The 24,898-nt window shown below is 40.1% G+C and overlaps 1 long non-coding RNA gene across 2 annotated transcripts; it reads right to left on the reverse strand.

Moving 5' to 3' along the window:
• Positions 1-438: 438 nt before the first annotated feature.
• On the reverse strand, positions 439-17,097 carry LOC130596743 (uncharacterized). 2 transcript variants are annotated; one of them, XR_008971592.1, is made up of 3 exons: positions 16,991-17,097; positions 1,133-1,322; positions 439-519 (listed from the first exon to the last, which is right to left on the reverse strand). It is a non-coding gene; the product is annotated as an uncharacterized LOC130596743 (long non-coding RNA). The 2 variants fall into 2 exon arrangements; XR_008971591.1 differs by lacking the exon at positions 16,991-17,097 and having other exon boundaries at positions 1,133-1,386.
• Positions 17,098-24,898: the final 7,801 nt, after the last annotated feature.

The raw sequence follows: 24,898 nt of genomic DNA on the forward strand, positions 1-24,898 counted from the left end.
GGGGAGATAGACTTGTCACATTACTGACTGAATTAGGTGTGTAAAATTAGGCAGAATGAAAATGCCCTGAAGTATACAGAACCCTAGAAAGAAAAAGTGACCCCCTCAAAAAATCTATGGATAATGCAAAGAACATTGGGTGTCACTGTTACATACCAGAGGCCTTGAAGGCTGGAATCTGCTCCCAGGCTTTTACTATCATTAAGACCATCTTCTCTTTTAGAAGAAGATTTGCAGCTTCAGTCCAGTTTCTCTCCTTCCCATGTTCTTGATATCCTCACTGAAGCGTTACAGCATGGTTCAGTTAGAAAAATACTTGCTGTAGTTCCCATGCCTAAAATGCTTGAGGCATCCTACCTGGATCCAAATGGAATTCTGCACTAAACACTGTACTATTTGGCACACTCAGGTTGTACTGGGATTACAAAAGTGCACCTGCAAGGGCAGTCCTTTTTTGATTCTCCAGCTCATATTAGCTTCCTGACTTGTACTTTCACATGCAGAGCCAAAGATGAGTGCCTGTAAAGGGGCACGGTCAATGGAGTGGGGCAGGATGCTTGACATACTAAGTACCTCTGGCCTCTTCAAGGCAAAGTTAAACAGTTAAAGTAAAGGTGGCTCACCTAAACAGCTGGTCTCCCCTGAAATGCCTGAGTCAGGTGATGGCAACCAGCATCAGAGTAATGACATCTTCTTCTCTCAGCTCCCAGCCTCAGCTACTGCTGAGGGAACTTGCTCCCTGTTAACGCTTAGGGGTTAGTCACCAGCTCCTTGCTGAGAAAGGGACCTGACTGAAGCCACACAGATGGGCTTAATGTGCGCTGTCACACTCAATTTGGCATGTCATCAGGTGTGCTAGCACTCCTCCAGGGTCACCAGGCTGTCGTTTCTGCAAATGTTTCCACTGACCAGAGAATAGCAAAAAGCATCACTTGTAGATTGCTGGCTCTATTGCCAGCCACACACTGAGCTTTTTTTCATCAGAGAAAAAGAGACAGGAGTTCCCAAGGATTTTAGCACTGGACACATTTCCAGACCAACTTACAATATTAACTATAGCACAGGCCTCCATATGCAAAGGAGAGATCTCACTTGGTAAGCTTTCATCTTCGTGGCCTCATAGATGACCTACCTGAGCCAACCTGTTGAGCAGAAGGCAGGATGGCGATGGCTTCATGATTTTGAAGAGATAAGAGGTTTTCTATTACTGTACTGCCTCTTCTGCATTGCCTTTGCAGCTCAGTGCTTTGCTTCCTGCAGATTTCCTGGAAGGTGGCCTGTATCATCCTAACCTTCTGCAGTGACAGTTCGTCAGCTCGCATCTGGAACACAATTTTTTGGCAGCAACTGAGGTTTCTTTCCTCCACACAGAATGCATCTTTGTCACGTTCAGCAAGCTGGGCTCTTCAGCCTCAGAAAAAGGCCCTTTTTGAAGCACCTCCTCAAAGTAGCTGTATCCCTCAGCCTTGTTTACCTCATTCTCTGCAGCTTCTGCAGCTGGGGGCAAAGCTGTGGAGACCCACAGCTGCAACTGCTTGGGTAGTGCTGGGGAAAAATTGTTGCTGTCTGAAGGCAGCACCTCCACCAGCTTTTCCCCTGGAGCCCTGGGGATGAGCTTCCTGGCACAGAAACCTTCCAGCTCATGACAGACAGCCTTGGGTGTTTGAGTCAGCTACTCCAAAAGAACTTGATCATGGCACAGGGAAAGAAAAATCATGTGATTTTGACATCAACCTGTGAAATCTGTGATTCACAGTTAAATTCTTCTGGGCATTTCCTGGTGCACAGCAGATGCTGTCTCAGAATGCACAAAGCCTGCCATGAATACAGAGGGGCATAGAGACTCCCCCAGCTCTGAGTACACAGCTTTGGGGAACCCCCCACCATGTGTAAGAAAAAAGTAAAGTAGAAACTGGCTGTCTGCTTAAACAAGGCTGGGGTAGCGTGGCTAAGCAGTATCCCAGCTCCTGCAGGCTCAGACACTGATTCTTCAGCTGTATCTTCTTGGCCTGAGACTTTTGTAACTGGGACCTCCCACCACTCTCACATTCAAGGACCAGACATGTCTGAGCTACTTAACTTGCAAGACTGAATAAGTCTGAGTACAATCAGGGCAGGGCAGCCAAAGTCTGGAGCAAATGGGTTACAGAGAAAGCATCATAACTTTCTCTAGCAAAGCATCCATCTTCTGGATGACACAGTGTTCTGCAAGGCCTGCTTCTGCTTAGGTTGAAGTCACAAACACATCAATTCTAGGCAATGATGTTTCCATTTGTTCTCCTTTGGGCTAGGCTCTGGTTTCTGAATCTTTCAGTACTCTGCATTTCTCATGCATCATCTCTATTGCAGATGAATTATGAGACTAGATGAAGTCAAAACCTGATTTAATTCTCTCCTCTTAGTTCAAAAGCCTTAGGCTTCCTCCAGCTTTACACCCCTTGATACTCCAATGCATGCAACACCCTGGAGCCAAACTTCTCATCGGTGCAATGACTACAAACATGGCAAAACAAATTCCGTTCTCAAAGAGTAACTCCTGATAGCTGACGGTGCACTTGCCGTGGTGTAATGAGGCATAGAATTTGCTCCAATGTGTTTTTAATACAACTAGAGAGACTTGGGCTATTTATTACGGGAGTCATATAAACAAATCATTCAAACAAAATCCTTCTAATTTTGCAGCAGTCTAGACATGTAGTATATTGCGAAGCCATGTCTAAGGACAGTGTCATTAAAATTTTTATCCTTATTTCCAGTTCAGAGGAGAACTGAGGATAAATGTGACAGTCTGGCACCTAACATATTATCCCACAGTACCTAAAAGGAGTGTCAGAGTCATCTGAAAAGCCCTTTGATTATTGCATGATAAGAAAGGTTTATTTCATGTCGGCTGTGCTGGGATAACATTGTCTTTGCTGTGTTAGGCCAAGTTTGCACACTTTCTGTGGGAACCCTCCTCATTCCAACGAAATGGGACGATAGGAAGCATTTTATTAGAGCTTACTGGAAAAATGTGCCAGAAGTGCCAAGGAGCCGGGACTGCTGTCCAGCTGGCTGAAGACAGACAATGCGTAAATCGCAAAACGTCACAGGATTGCTGAGCTGGATGGAAATTCCCGTCTCAGCTAGCGCCTCATCTCCTAAACCCATACATGTCCCATGAAACACATGCAAACCTTCTGCACCAATCCTAAACAATGTCTAGGAAATACACTGTAAAGGTTGCCTTAAGGTCAACAGACCTTTGGAGAGATGGTGGTGTGCATGCCCCCATGCTCTCAGGGGCACAACGGCATCAGGACACTCCCACACACCTTCAGAGCACACAGCACATTGCGTGGCGCTGTGAGCTGGCACAGACAGGACTATGTTGTCCCCAGTTCAGGCTTTGCATGTGCCTCCTCTCTTTGATTTTTTGTATGACTGAAGCTCATCTTGAGATGGAGAGCTTAGCCCAGAGCTCTCTCAGCAGTCAGTGACATCTGGAAGTAGAAAATGTCTCCCAAATATTTATGAGATATGTCAGTAGTTTCCAGATTATTGTTTCTCCCTAGTGTCTAACCTGAAACTTCCTTACTGCTTTTTAACTCGTTGCTTTTTGTTTATCCATGAAGACATTTCAGTAATTGAAGTTTATGAGTAATACTCTAAATGAGGGAATAAACTGAATTTAGCAGACTAAAAAACAGGAGTCCTGAGAGTTGGAAAAGGAGACTGGATCTGATGTGTCTTTTTCTGGCATAGGAAATGCCATGGTGGGGAAGGAAGGCAGAAATCTTTTGTGGGGAGGAGGCAATGGAAACTACAGCTGTTAGTGGATGAGTGGCAGGAGTGAGAAACATAACATTACTAGGAGTTGCACGCTATGTCTGGGTGAGATGCATTATTTGGCAAAGCCTTGATGGAAAGATAAACTGGGATAGAGGGGGATATGGCTTCTCAAGCTACTGGGAAGGGTTTTTGGTTGATTGCCAGAAAGTAAGTATGTTAAATGATATTCAGGTTCTATTAAGGTCTGTGAGAGTTCAGCAGGACTAAAGTTTCACCCTGTGTGTTTCATTAATTGTTTTATGTTGTTTTGTCATTTGTGGGTTGTTTTTTGTTTTTGTTTTTTTTTGGGGGGGTGGAAGGAGCAGCTGCATAAAACGTCGAAACACAGATAGTCTGGTATTAAAGCACTGGATCCAGATTCAGATCTACATTTCTGCGTTAGCTGAGTCTAAGAACTGAGACAAAAGACAGAGTGGTAATGGTACAGTCAGATCTAATGTTAAAAGCCTTCATCTAGAAGTAGTCCAGTCCTGGAGCTCTGGTCTAGCGTGGCACTGAGATACAAGACGCAGATCACCAGAAGCGTGGATCAGATTTTACTAAAAATAGAAGAGGTAAAAAAGTTTTGAAGAAAAGTGGCAAGAAAAATCAGCAGCTTTTTGTCCTTTGGCTTTCCTTTTGTATTTCTTTTCCTATCTGTATTTGTAACCTTAATATGTAGGGCTTTTTTTGGTCACTTCTAATATCATATCAATACACTGTAATCATACAGTATCAGCTACCATATGTATTTTAGTTTAAACTTCAAATTTTATCTTCTCCTATATATTGTCGTTTTAATACCAATGATAAATGTAAGTCATGATCCAGCAAAGTCCCTAAGTACTTCCCCTTCTGTAAGTCTATGAGATACAGTTGTGTAAATGTTAAATGTTTCAGGCCATGACTAAGCTGGAAAAAATGAGGGATGGGATATGGAGAAAGGGGAAGGAAAATGGAAAACATACAATATATCATTTTCCTTTGATCTGAAATGTTGTATCTGAAATAAATAAAGCATTTAGTGTTGGCCTGATTTAGCTCTTCCCCCTCCCCCCAAAAAAAATGAGGTTAATACTGAAATGTAAGAAGTGTTTCAAAATTAAATGTTGACCTTTCTGTACAATTGTCCTCTCTATTTTGTTTCTGAATACAGTTGTAGTTTTTCAACAAATTGTAAATTAGCCTAGCTGTCATGTAAATGACCTTACTCTACTCATAAGATCAAAAGTTAGGCAACATTACTGTGTTTTGCAACATAAAGGTGAAATAAGAGCAAAAGCAAGTCTGCACTGGGAGAGAAAAATACACTTTGGGAATACAGACCAACGTGTGCAAAGAGCGCATTCTAGCATGTAAACTGCCTGCAAAAGTTTAGCTAGCATACAAACAGTCTTACAATGTGTTTGCATTTTGCAGGCCAACAAACACTCATCATTAAATCAGTGAGGCCAGTCAAGATGTCTGTAACACAGCAAGAGGCACAGCAAAAGCAGCAGCAACAGCAGCAACAAACTCCCTTCTTGCTGACTGCAAACATCCAAAACTTTTACTGCATTCATTCCTAGCAGGCTGTTGGGAACCATGCTATCTTCTGACCTTAATATCTTTAGCCTAGCAGAGACAAATTGTCTTCCCAAAAGCTGGTACTTTGATCACCCTCAGAAATAAAGATCAGAGGATGACTAAGGGTTTTGGGAATTGAGTTCTTGCTCTCTTTCTTGCTCATGCAGGCACGCAAAAACTCACACAAAGCCACATTTTCATATATTTGTTATTGACGCAGACACACTTCAATGAGAGGTCCTTACAGAGCACGTACTTAACAGACACATTACACAAATGTTTGCTGTGTACAGAATAATCAAGGAAACCGACTCATGTTTATTATTACTGAATCAGCAGCAGTCTGATGGATTAAAAACATCCTCTTTTTTTTTTTCCTCTCTCTCCTGTTGTGAAAGTGCCAGTGTTGTAAACTCTCCTTGCAAGAGAAGTGGGTGGAGATGAAGCGACTCATGACCTCCATGACCTGTGCGCTGCCAGTCGCTCAGGTTAGGTCTTCTGGCCACAACCCAAAATCCCAGAACATCAGCCACAGATACTTGGAGCCATTTGGGTTGGGAAAGAAGACAGTAAATGTCCGTTTCCGGTTCACAGGCCCCTGAGCGTCACCACATATTTTGGAAGTCTGTCTGGCTTCCTGACTTTGAGAGTCTCTTGATTTAGAATTCAGGGAGCAGCAGTGAAAGGCAGAGAAACAAGGCTTACCTAAAACCTTGTGAATAGTCAGAACATTTTATTTTCTCTGACTTCTAATATTTTTAAAGTTTTAATTCATTAGATAATTATTTTGGGGGGATATTTGTAGTAACTCCTGCTACTATAACGAATTTGGTTCTTTACACATACACTCTTTAGGTTGGGAGAGATACCCTAAAATGAGTCTGAACTCTTCCTTATCCATCCAGATTTCTGTTGATTTTTCACTGGTATCAGGGCTGGACCTTGAGGGTACTGTAACTCCAAACAAGAGGGTTCAGTCTATACTGAAACAGTATTTTCTTAAATCTGAAAATATTGCCAGTCCTATTTAAACACAGACTTAAGCTGATCCTTGTGAAGTTTTTATGCATCTAAATTAACTCAATAAATTTGCTCAATCTTATTCAGTCTGCCTGGGCATCTGCTTTTAATGTGGGCAGAACAAGATTTAGCAGCACTTTGCATATTGTTATAAAACTATTTTTAATCTTATTGTGATAAGCAACACACAGCACAAAGACTTGGCTACCATTCAGAGTGGGGAAGTGGCGTGTAATTATGAGGGACTGTACCTGTCCTGAGCCAGTAAAATTACTCAGTTCAGTGAGTAGCTTGTAAAAGGAGTTCTAATACATGAGAGCAAGAATCTGGCTACTCTACTGATCTGAAAAGAGAAGGAGAAGATGTGAGAGTATGCAGAGAGCTAGCATTATGCATGCTGGAAGCATTTATCAGAAAAAAAAAAAAGGAGAAAAAGATTAAAGCAAGGGAATCAGGCAAAAGCACATAAGGCCCTTTTACCTTCCTAATGGACATTCCTGGGAGGGCATTCCTGCCACTCTTTGCAAAGCTCTGTATTGGTGGAAGGAGCTGGGGTTTGGGGTTTTGGATCTGGTTGGGTGTGTGTGGTGGGGCCGTAACTTCTGAAACCTTGGCTACATACTCAGTACTGGTCTTTCTCTTACTGTCGTAATCAGAGTACAGGCTGTTCCTTCCTGGGCAAGTACAGCATTTCTCATGGGCTTCTCATCACACTGGCACTATTACCCCACCTCAGCAAGTAATTCCTACCCACGTTTCCAGAAGTTCTCTCATTCTTGCAAAAGTGACTCTGGAAGGGTCACATTTCCGTGAGCAGGCCTACTTTAACTTTCTCTTAGTCAGAGATGAACTGCAAACACTTGGCAGCATGCCTGGACAAGAACACAAAGCACAGCCTTCCTTTTTCATCCCAGGTGTTTACCAAAGGATGCAGACGTCGTTCTTGTCTCTCCTTGGGCCTGTGTTCCTCCTATGCTAATCACCTCTTCCAAGCTAGTGATGGCTCTGCCTGTTGCTGTGGCAGGCAGTAATGGAAGTACAAGGAAGCCCGCTGTCAAGAAAGCCAGTGAAACACAACCTAAACCAAATAGAATACTGCCTGCACTGCTGAAGAAAAGTCTCTGTAATTTTTAAGGAGTGGTCTTTTTCTGATTGTCTTGAAATGGTCCTTCAATGATGGCCCCTGCTCAGATGCTGGACTTTACATTTTGTCAACCCACAAAGGGTAAAGGTTTTATACATGGCAAAACTGACCATAGCAAACAAGATTTCCACAAGGTGAAAATGTCTTGTCACACTCTTTCCTGTGCAATTTCAGGTCCACCTGATGCAGAGATATTCCTGTTCTTTGTTCATCAAAGCATGATGCTGCCATATGGAAAAGGCAGAGGGTGTTATGTCTGTGGAGGTGTGGGGCACTGAAACACTCCTCCAGATGAACTCTGTCATCACAGGTGTCTTCAGGCTGAGCTATCGCTTGGCACTGGCCATTCCCCAGAGGCAGAACCTGTTGTGTGTGTTTGTAAGGTTTAGCTTTACTGCAACACACATGCAGTCATAGGAGGTGGGAAACACTTGGATGGACAGGTGCTAATACCTTCAGCACTTCCACTAAAAATCTTTAGAGAAAGGCAGGGAAGTGATGGGAAATGTTACCATTGTCACAGGCAGATAATGCCTCAAAGTTGCTTGTGAAACCCTTTGCTACTCTAACAACTGGGATGCTGATCTCTGAAAAAGGAGCTGTTCTAACTTTTGCGACTCTGTATCACCAAATGCAGATTCTAGCAAGTGAGAAATTTTCCTTTAAACTTTTTTGCCAACTTAAAATTTCAAGCTCATTTGGGTGAAGAATATTTGCTTGCCATAGAAAATCATTCCTTGTCCCCAAAAAAACTAAATCCCTGGCTTTGTGGCTATGCACAGAGACTGTGCTCAGTCTTCCTTGTTACTTGTCCCTCTATTCTACCAAATAGGCTTAAATGTGACACTGAAAATACTGACAACAGTGAAATATCTTGCATCCCACTTTATCAAGGTTTTTATCAAGTATCCTTATTATTCTTATTTATATTACTGTGAGTCTGTATTCATTAGTGGAAAGAAGATACAAAGAAAGGTTATGGGGCCTCACTCCAGCTCAGGTGCCCTGCTGTCCATTGAGGTCATCTAACAAGGATCCTAGAGCCAAAACAACTTGTGGATCTGGGCCTCCCTCTAGATTTACAATGGGGATAACAGAAATTGCCTTTAGTAGCTCTGTCGTTTATTTTAGAGGCCTGTGTTGCATGTTTGCTCCTTGGCAGGATGAGAGCTACAAAGTGAATAAATATACTTCAACCACAAATGAGCAAGCAAATGGAAGGAAGTGCTGCTTAAAAAAAAATGCTTTCAGTGACTTACTCAAATTACAAGAATGGCAGGAGGCATTTTCTAGGAAGGAAGAGAGTTTCTAAATTGTTTTATGCAAGATGGTCTATTTTATGACTACATTCTGAAAAAGAAAAAAAAAAGTTAGAGGTAACTACTGTGAACGGAACAGCTCTGGCAGAACATGAGCACTCCAGAGCTTGCTTTGTTTCAGAAAGAACATGTCATATCACCATGATCATCATCTGTTGCAACATCTCAAAATATGATACTTATATTATATTGCTGTTCTCTGTAAATCCACTTAGTCTCCTAACCACCCCTATCCCCCGTCTGACCTCATTCTAGTGATGGACAGCCAACTACTTCCCACTGTTACGGCCAACAACTAGCTTCATGTGTGACTTATTTGTTTCCTCATTAGTCTTTCATGTGTTGGACATTTCTCTAGTTGGTGATATAGTATGTCTGATGCCAGAAGAGGAGCTGAATAAAGACCTCTTGCTGTGAACTTACAGTCATTAGTCACTGAGTACCTTCTTCTAGAGTAAATAACATAGACTATTACCTAATTATTCATAGCATCTCAGTGCAGCAGCAAAAGATTGGCCTGATTTTGAACTTTGGATTTCAACTCCAGTTTTGCATTTGCATAACAATCAGGCTTCCAATTTATTAATTAGTAAAACTTAATGTACTCTAGATTTTAAACCCCACATTAAAGAACACTAATAACCCAAAGCCTTAGTTCTTGCTATTTTATAATGACCATATTTGGGTTCATATTCAGGTTTAATCTAATATACACATTTCTTTTATAAACATTAACTTCTACTGAACGAAAAACCACTACTGAAGACATGGGCTTGACTATTATCACACATAATAACTAAACTTCTTTATCATACTCACTGCTTTATACTTGGGTTAAACTAACTAGGAAACTTCTCTTGCTTTAAAGTCTCATATAGAGATGAGCCAGCTTATTACCAGTAATAACTGTATAGAAAGGAATGAGCCATACCATGAGGGATAGTCCCTGATAATTCTGACCTCAGTGCTAAAGTAAGTAGGTAGATATATTTGACTGAGAGTGGTTTTTCTATCCATAGCACAGTAGCACTTTCTCCAGCAGTGATGAGAGGACACTGACGAGAGGAATGCTGGGGTGTGCTCATCTACAGGCACAAAATCAGGTAGGTAATCTTTTTAATATTCCTGACTGCTGACACATTAAATTACATCCATAGGATGGGCTGCACTCTAGTACTGAACAACGGGTAAGAGTGCACCGCTCTGTTCCTAGTCAGTCACACATTTACTGTGTCCCGCTCTTGGAGGGTGTGTGTGTGTGTGTGTAATGTTGCCTGGACATTGCCTCCTTGTCTAGAAAGCAAATATGCAGGGCAGGAAGGGGTGGAAGAGTTTTCATTTGTGAGAGCAAAAAGGTGAGGAAAACAAACCAGCTCCCTGCAAGAGCTGAAACACACTATCAAATACATAACAAGTATACTCCGTGCTTTTCTACTAGCAACATAGTTTGTGTTACTTACAGTCAGGATTGTACCCTTTGTTGCTGCTCCTTCTAAAAGCTGCATGTATATGACAAAAACTGTGCTCTTAAAAGCACTCGCCCATTATCATGGAGGTTGAACTCTCTCTGAGGAGCCAGTTCATCCTTACTTTTGTATTCACAGAAGGAACAAAAAAAAAATGAAGACAGAAACAAAGCAGAAGTGAAGTATTTAAAGATTAACAAACGCATACAGACAATTAAAATAACTCAGTGTAGGAATCTTATTAAGGGAGCACTATGGAATAACAAAGTGTGTGATGTCAGCGATTAGATCCTGAAGGACAGATCACTGGTTCTCCCATAGAGTGATTAAGTGCTCTTACATTAGGAAAGAGTTCTGGAGCTTCTTCCCACTTCTTCACACGAATACTGCACTTTCTCTGTCTCTGCAAAATGTTTCAAATGCCTTTCCTCCCCCCTCTTTTCTGTTTCTAATCTTTTCCTGGATTACTGAATGTACAGTAAAACTTCTTATCTCGTGCAGGAATTATGTTTATAACAGAAAAGGAACTCAGGGATCGAATGCCTCAGGGACTTGGAGGATGAGATGTAGAGACTTTTATCTTGAGATTGCTTTCTTGAACCAGACCCAAGTTGGTAGTGACCTAAAATTGCCTCAGCCTAATGGCTGTTTGGACTCCACTGTGAAATTTGTTTGGTGGTCTCAGTTTAATTCCTGGTAAATACTGTTTGTGCATTAGATTACTTCCATAACTGGTATCCATGTTGGCAGTCTCACAGAGAGGTCAAGGGTTTGATGGGAACAGGGACTGAGTTATTCTTTCATGCTGCGTGATGGTCCCTTCTAGCCATGTGAACTGAAGAACCAATGCAGTTTGCAGTGGGTCAAAGTCTGCCTGCTTGTTGATCTGGTTCCTTTCAAGAACAGAAATTGCAGCAAGATAACTCTGAAAACTTACTTATGATTGAAAAAAGCTCCATTCATCCAAGGTCCTTTTAACATGCTGAAGGCTAAAGTATCTCTGGAAGCTTCAGACAATAAAGGGTTAGTAATGTCAGGACATAGTCTGATTAACGTAGTTGATGGTAAATATCTGGATATAGATATAGTGCACAAACAGTATAATTCACACAAATAATATCTGTCAGTCCCTCCACTCTACTGCTCATTTCTGGTCTCTCACTTTTACTGGCATTTGTAGTCATATGAATACATGAGGTATCAGATCAGGAAGATCTATAGGTTACAGAAAATGAACCAGCAAAAAGTAAACTAGTGAAGTAAACTAAATAAAGTTGCTTTCTGTACTCAGCCAGTGCAAAGATTTTTTTAATTAACTGAAAAGTCTTCTGTTATTCCACACATCTACAAATTTAAGATCCTGCAGAGTGCTGAGAATAACAGCAGAAGTGAAATCTAATTAGTATTTCCTCCATGATTTTGACACATTTTCACAAGTATGTTCAGGACATATTTCTGCAAGTGTGCATTCAAAATTAGTGTGAGCTGGAGGTCAGTAGAAAATTCAGCTGTCAGAAGGCAATTTCTCAGTCACAGATTCACATAAAAATTCAGTAGGACCCTCCCGTCAGACTGCACTGGTAGAAGTTACAATAAACCTTAAGTTATCTGCCAAAATAAGGCGCAACAAAATGCAGCATGAGCATTTTCAGCCTCATGCCAAGTCCAAGATGAGTTTTAACACCAAAATTAACATCTGCTACATGCATGGTCTTAGAGTGTGATAAGATGTAAAGTGCACACAGAAATACAGATGGCTTGCTGTCACGCAGATACAGATGGTTAAGCTCCCAACCTGAAAGTGGGGTTTGACCACAGCTCCAGCCCATGCATGCAAGTTCTTCAACAATTATTAGCGTAAATTGTATTAAATGCGCTCCTGCCAGCTGGTTAGGATTTTCAGGACAAGTCTCTTACTGTGTAGTTACAGCATTTACCATTGTAATTTCTAATTACAAGCTCTCATATTAACTGGAGCCACATGATATTATCATGGTGGAAGCGAATAACAACAGTGCCGTTGGAAATCTGTAAGACTGTATGCCACCATGTGAAAATACTGAGCCATAATTCATTGCATAGCGCGGTAGGTATGATCAGTATTTTGCTATAGTATATATTGTCATAGAATCGTAGAATCATAGTTAGGGTTGGCATATTTGTACATAAATTTTTACAAAACAAGTGTAAGTTATCTGGAAATATTTTACAAACACACTTTCTGAATTTTAAAAACATAATCTGCAGTAGGTTTTGCAAGTAATTTAGAAACCACAATGTGTAGTGTAAAAATACATGTACATGTGATAAAAGGACATTTGTAATACTGTGCCCTTTCTTAATGGATGAACTAGAAATCAATAGTGGCTTTGTCTGCCTTGCCTTTGTCTGCCTTCTCTTCCTGAGGTGAGTTCTGGAGTAACTTCCTTTAAAATGTAGAATTGAGAATGGCATGAAGTGTGTTAGTTCATGTGTGTCTAAAAAGATCATAAAATTGGCATCACCACAGGCATTCAGACAAACAGAAAGTGTTTGTGGAAAAATGAAACAAAGAAGACATGAATGCAGCCAGCCATATGATAAACCAGATCTCATGAATGTGCTTGTTTGCATCTAAGGAAGAATTGGTCTGCCTTGAAGTTTGTCTGGTTCTCCCCAGCTTGGGTAATAAAAGATTTACCTTTCCTCACCAATTTTCCTTGCTTTGTTTGTAAAAGCACATTCTGTTATGGAAATGGCCGGAGTGAAAGTCTGGCCTGAAAAGAAATAAATCTGTTTCCAGTCTACGTGATGTTAGTATGCAATGTTTTCCTAACTTGAGTTTTTCAGAACAGATTCCTTGTCAATTCGCTGCTTTTCAGAAAAAGCCTATAGGTGGAAAAAAAAGCTTGTGGCACAGCTGCACATAGAAACACGGCACAGCTGTCAGATGGGGAAGGAGGGAGATTTTCAGTTTGCAAAGGTAAAAGCATGATTTCTCCTCCTTTCTCTACTCCTGAGAAAATATAAGGGTGATCCTACACTGCCCTTGCTCCTTCCAGGCAAATCTACATGAGTTCAAGGAGAGCTGTATACATGAGCTGCAAGGACCGCATGGCCCAACACGGCAATTATCTTTTAAACTTACAGAAGTAACTGCCAAGTAGCTGGTAGTGATTACACGTTTCTCCATGCATGCAGCTTCACTGGAGAGCAGAGCAACTGTCTTTAGCTTGCATGTGGGCAGCCTGTTCCTGCGCTTCCTAGGCCCCAAAAGCTTTAGTGTACCAGTTCACTGTACACTGACTTACAAACAGTGGCAATGGGAGAGGGAGCAGATCCTAGGTCATTGGATTTTTAGGAGGCAATTTTCAGGCTGCTGCCAGAGCAAGCCAACATGTCTTAATAAAGTTTCATTTGTGCATAGTAGCTGAGAACAAAACCAATCTGTTTCCCAGCATTGTTTTGCTTTGCTGCTGTGCTCGCTTAATGCAAACCCGTCAGTACTGCTCTACTGGCAGTTTCCATGGAGCTGATTTTCTATAAATCTGAACATACACTGTGCTAAATTGTTCCTTCTCCTGCCTCGCCTTGCAGAGCAGTATTACTCAACACAGTACAAAATTCTTAGTTACCACTATCACTGGGCTTTCTGCGGCACAGACCCAGTTTTCTGTGCTGCATTCCTCATTTTATAGAACAAACTGGAGTTTGTTTTTGTTTGAAGAACATTGACCAACATCCTGAACACTGCCCATTAGGGTCAAGCATGGAGCGTCTCACCAGCTCTCATTTCTCTGGGCTGTACTGTGTAGCATCATTAAGTCTGTACTTGCAGGAAACTGAGTCACCCACTCTTTCCTACTTCAATACACCACAGTTGATGGCCATTCAAAGTGGGGAGCAGGGCCTAGCAGTTTTGTCCTGTGATATGTTATCTATCTCTCCAGAGGACAAAAAATGATCTTCAAGCTCAGGTTTATTATGGCATTGAATTTGTACTCTCCACTTAAATTAATGATGCACAGTTCTCCCACCTGATCTGATTGGTCCTAACTGCCCAACCAACAAAGAACTTTCTATCACTATAAATTAAAATAAGCACTGGAAATCAGGGGAGGAAGGAAAGAGAATAGGAAAAACAGCCAAGATTTCAGTGATATGACAGCATCTCTGCACGCTCATCCCAAAGACCACCAGCCTGGACAGCTATTGGAAAGCTTAGTAGAGACAGGGTGATAGAAGGAAGGGTGGGCAGACCTTTGTAGGACTGCAGAGAGGACCAATGCAAGTCACTGCTTAGGCACGTGTGTGACCATTTCCTAGAAATAAAGTTTCAGGAGGAGTTTAATATCCCAACAAACTTGTATCTCAGAAAATGCGGTGGAGTGAGGTTGTACATTTGCTGTGTGTGCATAGTAACACCAGCTGCCAGCACACAACCGGAACAAGCAGGGCTTTTTATGCACCATGCAACTATGAGAAGAGCGTGCCACTTGTGGCAGGAGTCCAGGGGTACCATACCTCCTCCTTTTCCCCATAAGGTCAGGCCTCCATGTGTGACTTATCATTTTGATAAGCTTCAGACACTGTAGAACAGATGTACTCCTGATTGTTCTTCCTATTGGGTTAATCTGTGACTTAATTAAGCACAGCAAAGTTATTATAGCAGAGTACCTGAAATAGTTTATGCTTTCATCACGATGTAGTGGGCTTGTCACAGCTACACCACCCACGCCAAAAACATGCTGTTGATGACAAAACCTGAAAGTCACCAGAAGCTTTTCATAATCTAAATTACAAAGATGGTGTCTGAGTAACAATCACATGGCAAAGATTCTCTCTGCATGTTCAAAACCAGTCAGCCTGTGCAATCAGGCAGAAACGTCAGGAGATGGACAGGGTTATATCACCTGCAGATCTGCCAGGTTTTAGTCCCCTTATTAGCACAGGCTGAGTACTCTGTGTGTTTGCTCAAACCTCTGTGTGTGTGTGTGTGTGTGTGTGTGTGTGTGTGTGTGCACAAGTCTGCATGTGTGTGCATGTCCACAAGGTCCCTCTCACTCTGTTTCCGCAGTACAGTCTGGATGCCTCTTGTGATCAGCAGTGTACTCATTCTATCCAAAAGAAGACCTGAGATGTGATTGCCCTGAGAAAGATATAGTTGAGGGCAATTCTAGAAAGAGCAAATACAGCAAGAGCTGCTTGCAGGACCTCAAAGTTCTGCAGTCAGCTGAAGAAACAGAGATGTGTTTAGTTAGTCACTAATAACTGAGTGAAAAGCAAGCAGGTAATGACATTTTCTTCAGATAAGGTGATGGAGATCAAAGGAGTTTGGACTTGTTTCCATTGAACACATAGCAGTAAATGTGGTAACTCCTGAAAAGTGCTTGAGAAGGCAGAATTGTTCAATATTTGTTGTATCTTGCAGATGAGGGTTAATGGGTTAGATTTCGTTAAACAATTTAAGTGGTTCAGCAGAATGAACTATTCTGCCTTGATTCAAAAGGCAAGTCTCAAATATTCACATCTACAGATATGGGGAATACTCAGTCTAAGAGCTAAACTCTACATCTGTTCTCTGCAGAACCAAAATTCAGAGCAACTATGCACATCTATTTACTTGAAATTTGGTACCTGTTTCTAAAAACTGTGGGTTGGGGTCCTCTCATACAACAGGATAGTTACTCTAGATAAATGATGTTTAATTATAAGTTGGCTTGCTTTGCAGTTACGGAATACCCTGATTTAAGGGGATGCAAAAAGTTGTTATTTTTCTCTACTACTGAAACTTTCTTTTTCTTCTCTTTTTTTTTTTTTTTTTAATAACTAAGAAAAAAACAGTGATGGTAATTTTTTATGAACTTGAGTAAGGAAATGTGAAGCATCAGTATAGGAATTTTAATAATTTGTCAATTGACTTGTTTTACTGTTATCTGTAAATTTTGAATCTTTATTTAGAGTAATAAATCAGTGCTGTGTGAAAACACCAGAACTGTGTAGATTTCTATAATAAATACTTGACTTTTACATCAAACCATACATTTTTAATTCATTGCCTTTCATTTGTTAGCAGCTCTCAAGTATTCATTACAAAATGGAAAATCAGAATAGTTGTGCTGTTTTGCTAGAAAATAGGTAAAGCCCTAAATGAAATGTAGTGAAATTAAAGTTAGTTTTTCTCATATTCACATAATGTTCACTAGATTTTTATGAAGAAAATTACTCTCATCAATGCTTGTGTCTGTCTTATATGGATATTCATATCTTTAACAGAAATTTCTGATTCAAAACTAATTTAACTAAAAAGTCATCTCACTGCTTTTTAAACCTGCTGAAGTTGTAGATTACAAGTTTAGTTTACACTCAGGAGCAATTTAGACTCTTTGATATGAACCAAAAATGAGTGTTCCACAAAACGAAAAGTACCTCTGTTAGCTGAGTTGTAAAAACTCTGCAGACCACAGACCTCAGAAATTTACTTTGGCTTTATACTCGAACAAGAAATCCTTGATATTTGTAATTACTTGAAAACAGAACCTTGAAAATTTGTTTTTCACCCAGTCTATTCTCTTGCTCCACACAGCTCCTATCTTTAAACAAGGCAGACATATACACATGGAAACGTTGCAAATGACACAGGGTACATGTGAGTACATGGTGCAGAGGAAAGGCAGCTGACTTACAGTACTATCCCTGGCCAAAGCCTCCTCTTTGCAGTAACTGTAAATGGCTCCTGCAGACCTTTTGGCTGGGATCGGAGACAGTTCAGTCTGTATCAGCAGTAACAGATTTGCTGCTCACAACAGAACAATGACGTCTGCATGGCTATGGCCAGTTTCACTTTGAGTTTTTAGGTTCACACAACACTGAAACTCAAAGTACAGATAGAGGAAGGGGATGTCCCAAAGCACTGTAAAGTGAGCACACCAGCTCCATTTTCCAAAATGTATGCAAATTGCTGTTGGTGGGTTTTGCACAGCCTTACCTTGTAAATCACGCTACAAAGCCAGCCGGCACATTTTAAAGTTATGAGCTCAAGCTTTCCACAGGGTTGCAACAAGCAACTGGTCATCTAGCCTCAAAAACTCCACCTTGCACTCCTCTGACACAGGAGGCAGCTCTAATAATGTCCTCATTAAACACTCCAGGGAGCCCCCAGCAAAGGTTATTCTACTTGTGTGCCATATATCTCTCATTGAAACATAGTGGGATTTAGGTGACATAGAGGTTTTGTATTGGTACAAGCCATGGGATGAATTTCACCACAAAGCAATACAAAAAGACCACACAACTGCTTCAGCTGAAGTGGCATGCAAATTGTGACCCTCCACAGACGGTACTGCCATCAGCCTGATTTAAGTATCAGCCTCTTTTGTGAGGCTGGTTCAGTTGTGTCATGTCCATATTTGAAAATGCAGCAGTCAAAATATTTGAGGGAAAAGATTTCCTGAAAAGATCTGAAGTTCTAAAACATGCTGCCAAAATGTCACTTCTGATGAAAATTCCAGGTCTTTCAAAGGACAAACATAAAACTATATGCTAAAGCAGGTTGAGATTGTGAAATGTTGGAAGATGCCCAACTTGTCATACTGCCACAAAAAAAAATGGGTGTGCTTCAATTGTAAATATGGACATTTTTCACACTGTGATGAACTGTTCCTCAGAAATTTTGGAAACAGAACTTATGGAGATACCTACCATTTCACAGAGAATCATTTCTGTATCCATTTGTAAGCACGAGATAGAACGAGATTTAATGAATCACTGACTTGTGATTCTTTTCCACCAAAAGTTGTCTGTCTTCCTCTTCCCCTCATTTCAAAAGCAGAGCAAGATATCATGTGAAACTTTTGAATTACATGGAGAATGTGGTTTTGACCATCGTAAGTTTGCAGGCCTATACTACGCTACTGGCTAGCATCTGCTGTGAAGTTATATTACAGCAGCTACATTAAGTAGTGCCAAAGCACTAATCTGAAGTCAATTAACAATTGTTACTAAGGGGTGTTTCATTCTAATCCTTAAATAATTCACCTGCCTTTGATGTTAATAAAGTGGCTTAGAGAAGTAACATTTGATGGAAAAAAGCCACAGATGCCAGAAATAACATGAAAAGCTCCTACTTAAAGCAGTTAACAGCTGCAAAGCTACATATAACAATAAAATGAATTAGTTAAAGAGATGTATATATTTAAGTGTACTTAGATTTTATTACTAAAATGCATAATGTGATACACTGTAAGATTTAAGTGGTAGGGCTTTTTATTACCTTTTAAAGTGTTCAGACAGAAAACAGCGAAGAATAAGGGATAATTTGCTGCATTTTTGTGGGCAGCACCCACATGTTCATATTTCCCAATGTTTTTTTCTTTATGGGAAAAAAAAAGTGCACTGGGCAGCAACTCATTTTTTTCCCATGTAAAAATCATGTGCCAGTGATTCACTAATTCCTATTTTTCCTTGTGCTCATAAACGGGCAGAGGAATGACTGTCAATGAAAACTATTAAAGGATGGATAATAATACCTCAGAGAGCTGACATTCCAAGTGATACATTTAAGATAAGACAGATTTGAACAGGTCACTGGTTTGCAGTTGCACAACTGTCTGGATTTTTTTGATGTAGTTCATTACATTACAGTATCCTGAAATTCTGACTTACGCACTGTTAGGAGCAAAACAGTTTGATGAGCTGATATTACAGTCACTCCCAAATGCTAAAAAAACATTAGTCAGGGAAATCCAGGGAATAGCTTTAAGAAAAACTTATGTTCTTTTATTTGTCTTCTGAGTTCTGAACCATTAGGGTGCACACCCTGCACACTTTTCTGGCTTTTCTCTGCACCAATCAAAGCTAGAAATGTAAACTGATCATTAAAAACACAGAGCAATGTCCCATTCAACAAACTGCCTCCAGGGTCTAGATTCACGATAAACTGGTCATGTATCCTGTATAGTTGTACGGAAAAATCCACCTGAATTTTTATGTCTTGTCTTCCCTTCAGTCATCTGAGTGGTCAAGTTTGATTTGTAATGTCTCCACACGAAACCAGTGGTAAGCTTATACAGTGGAGCATACCCCTAATGTGTGTGTGGTGTGGTTAAAAAACTTCAAGATGGAAAACAGTGAAAAAAACTAAGCCAATACAAATCATGAATTCGACAAAATCATCACTTGTGGTCAAACTAAATAAAAAAACCTCAAAGAAAAAGCAGTCAAGACCATTCACTACGTTACAGCAACTAACAAGTTGTTAGGTGTTTCCTATGGCTTACACACTCAACTGCTCACCTGCAACAGCTGAACCTCATAGCTGGCTCTTCTGCATTAGTTCAGTTCTGCACTGTATCTCTGATCTTAGATGAAGCTTTGCTCATGAAAACTTGGAGCATCTTCCCCAGTAGACAATGTTGAAGAATAACTATATTTAATGAGCAGCTCCTGTTTAATCTTTTATCTTACCTGTTCAGCTATTTAGAAGACGCGCTAATGAAAGTTGCATTACCTTTAGAATTCTGTGTAATGCAGATTGAACCTATAACGTTTTTCAAAAGACTAGTTTAATTCAGTAATCAATTCAAGAGAATGCTGATTCTGAGTAGCAGTACTTTACTATTTTGTACTAGCAATTTGCTGAGTGGAAAATGAAAGGGCAAAACATTATAAAGTGATCCATTAAGTTAAACTTGTGGAAAATCTGAACCACAGAGCCTGACAAGAACAGAGTCCTGCAGGGACTGATAAGTGTGAGCACCCTTTGATGATCTACTCCTCCTTTCACATACAGGAGAATTACTTAGTAGGGAAAAAACTTAAGCAAAATGGGCTTTGGTAGAGAAGAGTTGTTATGATATTTGGCATAGTGCTTGGGAGCAGAAAAAGAAGTGGTACTGTCAGTTAAATGAGAACATGCCAAGTGATGGAGGGAAGAATACAGACAAGAAGGGCGCAAGAATGGAAGTTATCATGGTTTTGGTTAAGCCATTACGGTTTCTCATTGAGCAAGAAATTAAGCACTGAGTTTTCTCCCAGGCTTGCCACAGATGTATTTCGGGAATTTCTGAGGGGTACTATAAAGAAGTACTCCCATTAGTGGGTTGCTACAGGATTCTCCCCACCATCCCATAAATGTGAGGTGTTCAAATATTTTGTGGAGAAAAAAAAGAAAAATAATCCTGCCTCCATCAACAGATAAAGATGAGAAGTAAGACAAAAGGTAGGTTAGAAAAAGTCTAAGTTTTCAAAGTTTTCAGACTTTGTATTCTGTTTTTCATACAGTACCCATCACTATGGTATCAGACCACCTTCTAATAGTTATGTGAGCAAGATGACTAATATTTGCCATGTTAAGTTTGGGGTGTTAAAGTACATACTTATATCTTCTTTACTGTGTGATTTTTTTTTTTTATTAAAAGCTGGGTCAAATTAGTTCTCTTGCTCTAAGAGCATAGGTAAGACCACCTTGGAGAGCTCAAATTCAAGAGGTGATTCCACAAACCTGGACTAAGATGTTGAGAAACTCCTGTTGACATAATCAGGATTTATTCTTGTTAAAGCAGTCAGCATTACTTTTTCAGATCTACTATAGGTCTCTATTCATGACACTCTCTAGCATGAGCGAAGATCACCCTTTTTGTACTGCGTGAAATGTGCTGCTATAGGGAAGTATTTCCAGACAGTGTCACAGGTGCTGACCTTTGACCATAGACACTACCACGTTTACCTAGGAGATTGGTAGGGCAGAACTGGTGGATACAGCACGAGTATTCAACAACCAGCACTTCTGAGAGAAAGAAAAAAGGAAAAGAACAAGAAGATATGCAGAGATTTTTTTCATGGAATTGCTCCATTTCTATTTGGTTTGACTGGATTGCATGCTTTGTTATAAATCACTGTACATTTGGCATTGGATACAAAGTTTAGACCCGAAATGTGGCCCAAAAATCATTTGAAAAGTTTAGCCATTAACTCTGGGCATGAGGATGCTGCCTCCCAACAAGACACTATTAATAATACACAATACATTATCTGCAAAGGTATCGTAATAGAGTGGCTTTCTGGTTTTGAGTTAGTTTGTAGGTAGCTGAGGTATCCAAGATGAAGGGAAGGGAGGCAGGCAGGAAAATAGGTGCTCAGAGGGCAAGGTTGACTGCTACTCTTCCATCTCTGCATTCCATTTCTAATGTGATCCAGTCCCCAATTAAAATGTTATGCTTGTTCCAAATAAGTTTTATTAAGAAAATAAAACCACCAAAGCGAAGGTTGTGCAAGCTATCTGGAACTCCAGAAAAGCAATGACTTACGCACATACGTAGTGGACAAGCGCAAAGGTTTCACTCATCCATCTTCTGGCACATCTCAGTGCCCGCTAACTTTCCCTTGGGGAATCATCATTTCACATTGGTAGAGTTGGGGTTGAGAAAACAAAAACAACATTTACAGAAACAGGCATGCCAGCATGTCCTGCAATCTTTTGGCCATTCTGGCAAGGTTTTTAAAAGAACACAATATAGAAGACGTGTTTTAATACATAGTTGTCACTGATGAAGATTTTTTGTTCTTTTTGTAGCAGAATTTAATGAATGTTCAAGCTGATCTATTGTTCCCCTTCTTGCTATTGTCTCCACTGATGTTAATATGTTGATCTTAGAAAAAAATACTATATTACAAAATTTTAAGTCCAAAAATAAAAGGCAGTAATGCAGCTTCTCCTTTTTCTTCATTAGCTGGGGCATTCTTATTGAGCATCATGCATTTACTTCACCTTGGTGCCTGATGTGAAGCCAAAGAAACAATGAGGTCCCCTTCTGAATCCTTACTCCTATTCATTGTACAATGTTTTCCAGGGTGCGGAGGATGGTGCACATTAGCTGGGGCCATACTCCGTATGAAGTCATCTCTATCTAGAGCTTCTTCTAGCAAGTGGGCTTACTTTCTGTACCAAGGACAGGTTCATCTCAGTTTATATCTTCTTTATCACAGGGAAGCAACACTGTAAGTCTCCTTTTCACGATTTTGCTCCTGCGTGCCTTTTCTTTTTGGATGATTGCTAGCCCCAGAGTAACACTATGTCAGTATTTTAAGACTGATGTGGACATAACTGTCACATGCCTACTTTTTAAAAACAGTGGATTCTTTGGAACAGTGTGCAGCCCTTTTGACATCTTTTGTAAAACAGTGTTGGCATTGAACAAATACTAATAGAAAAGTAGGGGAGAAATATGCAAATGTGTTTACTGGCTGTTATGAGCTAGATTCAGACATCACCAGTACACTGATGTTTCCAAATGAAGGTAGATTTACTCTTTTACCATTCAGAGCAGAATCTACCTAGGTTGATGCAGATAAAAGGAAACTTAGCAGCCAAATACTTAGTAATCTTTCTTAAAAGGAGCTAATTACTCACTTCAGTGAACAAAAGGTATGGCTTTCTCAGACTGAAAAATGAGGAATGTCATTACTTCTTACAACCTTTGCCACGTCAAACATTTCTAATTGAATTTCTGTGTATGTGCTGAACACAGACTACTCATTTCAGAACTGGTCACTCAAAGAGACCATAGAATCTAGATCATAAAGTGATTGCTCTCCATGCACAGTTATATTTTAAGTTTATTTGGGAGACATCAGCACTTCCTTATGCAAGAGTTTTCTCAAATGCAGTCTCCTCTGCTGCATAGACAAATAAGATCGATATTTATGTGGTGAAGAAGAAAACAATTGTTGAGCAGTGATTTACTACCCAGTTCTAGAAATTAGTTCTGAAAGCAATAAAACTACAAGTACTACAGCATGAATTCGTGAGGTACTCCATACAAACACTCCTTGGCTGTTGACCATTCAGGTCACATAATCTTTTATGCAGGCATGGAGGTTTTTCTTACAGAATCAGTAATATTATGTTACTATATTTTCTCTGCTTCTTACTATATTTTCTCTGCTTGTCTAATTACTGCTGAGTGCTAATCAGTCTGGTTAACAAAACAGGACATGTCACCCAAGCACGTTTACCCCAGAGAGATTCTGTTAATATTCCATGTACACTTGCAAGCTTTTAAAGAATGAACAAAAGGTGCTCAGTGGCTTATTTTAGCTATTGAAGCTAATCTCTTATTAAAAGGAGTGAGAAGCTATATAATGTTATTTTTATGATATAATAGCTTCTAAATCTCAAGAGTATTAAGGTATCCAGTCACTGCTTTCCATGTAAAACCTCCATCCTCCATTGGCCTTGGGGGGGGGGGGTGATTAGTATGTTTTGTATTACAGTTTCAACAAGAAAAGCAGAACTATCTGTTAGGAGTCTGTTTAGTCAGTATGGAAATGACTGCTACTGTGTGCTGTGACGGGTGCATGCCTGACCAAAGCTAACTCACTGGTTAGATCTGACATGGCAATTCCCAGTTCCTTGTACAAAATGGTACATTCTGAAATGAGGGTGAGGTGCTTATTGCAAGTAAGCAGAAAAGCTTTATAGTGCACTGTGTACACTGTCAGCACTACATGAATCCCATTGTGGACCTGTGGGAATTTTCAATGGGAAAGATCATCCAATCTGGCTGCCGCTCCTTCAGACAGATTATAACTAACTCTGATTTATATCTGCAGCTCACTGAGTCCAAATGGAGATGACTTTACACAGATTTTACTAACCCAGTTTGGAGTAAAACTCCTTTAGTTCAGAGAGGAAATGAAGCTGATGTATTACATGCAAGCTACCCTGTGCAAGCACACCACTTGCATTGTCAGGACAGAATGTGGCCAGAACATTTTTTTTAAATTTCAGAAAAGACAGTAATTTATCTGATGATTAATAAATATTCCAACCTAGTTTTATGAGATTCCATCACACTTTGGGAAAAAAAACAATAACAATAATAAAAGGAAACTATTTTCAGAAGTTCTGAAGTCTTATTTGAAGTTAATTTTCCTACCTTATACATTTTTAAGGAACTAAAATGTGTTACAGGTGGAGGTAACAAGATCTGCTACAAACATCTTTTTTATTCTGGTTCAGCCTGTTTCACTCTTCCAATATATATACGCTCCAAAAGAAATTTCACTAACATCTACAGACTCTATGGTGAGGCATCCATAGCCTCCCTCAAATCCATTATAGCTTTGCACAGACACCTAGGTTTAGCAAGCTCCAGAGCTTGCTGAAAATTAAAGACAGAAAAAAAAAACTTAAATGAAACATGGAAAGTTCAAGCAAATTAGAAAAGACAGTAATAATTATAGTGGACTACATTGTCATACATCAGTGACATACATCATTGTAACTTGTCTGAAGACCATGGGATCCTGACTTTAAAAGACAGGACAGAATCCACTTGCAAATTAAACAAGATTAGTAGTTTTTCCTCCTTTGCTTGCTTGGTTGCTTGCCTTGAGAAAAACACATGCTATTCATTTTGCCTTACATCTGTACAAGAAGGTAGCAAGTATGCAGGCCATATTCCCAGACAGAAAAAAGAGAAAAAAGAAAAAGAAAACTGGGATCAGTTGATTTCCAATGGAAAAACATGGAGCAAGTGGCTGCTGTTGGCAAAATGGCTATCCGGGTGTAAAGTTGCTTGCCTGATTTAAAG

The sequence above is a fragment of the Pezoporus wallicus genome, unplaced genomic scaffold, assembly GCF_028554395.1.
Source record: "Pezoporus wallicus isolate ANWC-B61680 ecotype Strahan unplaced genomic scaffold, APGP_CSIRO_Pwel_v1 contig_6923, whole genome shotgun sequence".
NCBI classification, from domain to species: domain Eukaryota; kingdom Metazoa; phylum Chordata; class Aves; order Psittaciformes; family Psittacidae; genus Pezoporus; species Pezoporus wallicus.